The sequence below is a fragment of the Lutra lutra genome, chromosome 8 (assembly GCF_902655055.1).
Source record: "Lutra lutra chromosome 8, mLutLut1.2, whole genome shotgun sequence".
Classification (NCBI taxonomy): Eukaryota; Metazoa; Chordata; class Mammalia; order Carnivora; family Mustelidae; genus Lutra; species Lutra lutra.
In genome coordinates, this window is record NC_062285.1 from 33,952,861 (window position 1) to 33,955,605 (window position 2,745).

General features: G+C 44.4%; 1 pseudogene; it reads right to left on the reverse strand.

Moving 5' to 3' along the window:
- Positions 1–1,082: 1,082 nt before the first annotated feature.
- LOC125106845 (heterogeneous nuclear ribonucleoprotein A1-like) lies at positions 1,083–2,384 on the reverse strand (annotated as a pseudogene).
- Between the last annotated feature and the right edge of the window lie 361 nt (positions 2,385–2,745).

The window sequence follows — 2,745 nt, forward strand, 5'->3', positions numbered from 1 at the left end:
ACCAGGGGCCAGGCTAAGTAATCTGTTCAGGTTCACTTTCGGGAGCTTTTGTTCCCTGAGTGCTTTCTGTAGATTTCTGGAGGACGGGAATGAAAACAGTGGCCTCCCAATCTCCAGCCCAGAGGAGCCAAGAGCTCAGGGTCCCACTCCTCAGTGCATCCTCAGAGAAAAGTGCTCAATCACTCCCGTCTCCCTGGCCTCTGGCCGCATTCCAAGCTCACCCAGCCTGTGACTAAGCATCTCTGTCTCTGGCACACAGCTCCACCTGGAGTCTTCAAACCCCACAGATCCCTGAGCTCTTCCAGGGGGTGTCTCCCTGGATCTTGTGGGGACCCCACTCACAGAGCAGTGGCCTCTCCCATTGATTATGGTTCAAGATGACCCCAAGTTGAGAGCTCACTCCTTGGCTCTGTCTCTGTATCCGGGTTCCCTGCTCTAATACCTGAGAGGTCTGAGACACTCAGATAACCCTGATCCTTCTATGACCCTGTGGGTCCTGGGGCCACGCTGATCCTGCATGGGCTTCACCCCAGTTTAGCCTCTGGAGCAATGTTCCAGAGTGGAGCAGACTTTTAAAAGTCCTGATTTTGTGCTCCGTTGTTCCACCACTTTCAGGGAGCCAGCCCCTCCCCCCGCGGTCTATACTCCCGTTGCTTTGGATTCACTTCTCCACCGGTCCTACCTTTCAGAAAGTGATCAATTTTCTGTTTCTAGAATTGTTGCTCTTCTTCTCTTTGATCTCCTGTTGGATTTGTAGGTGCTTGGAATGGTTTGATAAGCTATCTAGCTGATCTCCTGTTACCTGATGTCGTCTCAGCCTGCTACTTCTTTGCCATCTTGACTCCTCCCCCCTATTTTTTTAAAGACACATTTATTTAGCATCATGATCAGACTATTACATTTAGCAATCAACAGCATGGGTGCAAAAAAAAATCTATATTAAAACCTTTTGTTGGAATGCTTTACACTTTCCACAGAACAAAAACTAAAATAACCTGTTATAGAATTAGTCACAAATACAGTCCTCGAGTTTTTTGCCCATACACATGAGTATTGTCTAAAACATGTCTTCTTTTAGCAGTTAGGCCCTGCCACCACTGTGCTTGGCTGAGTTCACAAATCTTTTGTAACCTGTAGCTTCCCTGTCATTTCTCTGGCTCTCCTCTCCTGCTAATCTTTGTTTCCTGGAAGTAATTAAAACCTTTTGCCACTGCTGTAGCTACTGCTGCTGCTGAAACCACTATAGCCCCCTTGGTTTTGTGGTTTGGTGAAGTATTGGCCTCCACAACCATAAGGACCAGAGTTTCTGCCTCCAAAATTGCCTCCTTTCATGGGCCCAAAATTTGAGGATTGATTGTTGTAATTGACAAAATCATTATAGCTTTCTCCATCTCCAAAGTTGCTTCCATCATTACCAAATCCATTATAGCCATCCCCACTGCCACCATATCAACCACCACCTCAACTTCCACCAAAGCCACCTCAACCACTGAAGTTTCCTCCACGACCAAACTTGTCATTCCCACCAAAACCACCTCCATGACCATCACCAAAGTTCCAGAACCACTTAGACCTCTGGCTGGATGAAGCACTAGCCATCTCTTGCTTAGAGAGCGCTTTCCTTACTTCACATTTATGGCCATTCACAAAAGATTTTATTTATTTATTTGACAGAGAGAGATCACAAGTAGGCAGAGAGGCAGGCAGAGAGAAAGGGGAGGAAGCAGGCTCCCTGTGGAGAAGAGAGCCCAACACGGGGCTCAATCCCAGGACCCTGGGATCATGACCTGAGCCGAAGGCAGAAGCTTTAACCCACTGAGGCACCCAGGTGCCCCCACAGTATGGTATTTTTGAATGACAATCTTGTCTACAGAATCATGGTCATCAAATGTTACAAAAGCAAAACTTCTCTTTGTGCCATTGCCTTGGTTAGTCATCATCTCAATCACTTCGGTTTTCCCATACTGTTCAAAATAATCTCTTAGATTATATTCTTCAGTGTCTTCTTTAATGCCACCAATAAAAATCTTTTTCACAGTTAAGTGGGCACCAGGTCTTTGAAAATCTTCTCTTGAGACAGCTCTCTTTGTTTCCACAACACTTCCATCCACCTTGTGTGGCTTTGCATTCATGGCTGCATCCACCTCCTCCACATATGTGACAAACCCAAAGTTTCTGGAGCGCTTGGTGTTTGGATTTATCATTACCACACTGCCCATAAGTGTTCCCCATTGCTCAAAATGGCTCCTCAGACTATTATTGGTTGTTTCAAAGGTGAGACCTCTGATGAAGAGCTTTCGCATCTGTTCAGGCTCTTTGGGAGACTCTGATTTAGACAGCAGTGGGAGGGGAGACTTTAACCATGTTTGCTCTGCAGCATCCATGGGCAGAAAGGCTAATAGTTACTTTAAATGTAAGTGGGCAGAACACTTCAATCAAGATATATGGTCTCATTTTACATAGAATCTAAAATCATGAGCAAATATATAGAATTAGAGAGTAGAACAATGATTACCAGATATGGGAGTGGGAGAAACAACATGTTGGTCAAGGGTACAAAGTTGCAGTTATGTAAGATAAGTCAAGAGGTCTAATGTGCAACATTATGTTATGGTTAATAATACTGTATTGGATTCTGGAAATTTTCTAGGAGAGCAGATTTTAGGTTCTCTCACAATACACACAAGAAATGATAACTATGTAAGATCATAAGATAATTAGCTTGAGTATAATAATCATTTCACT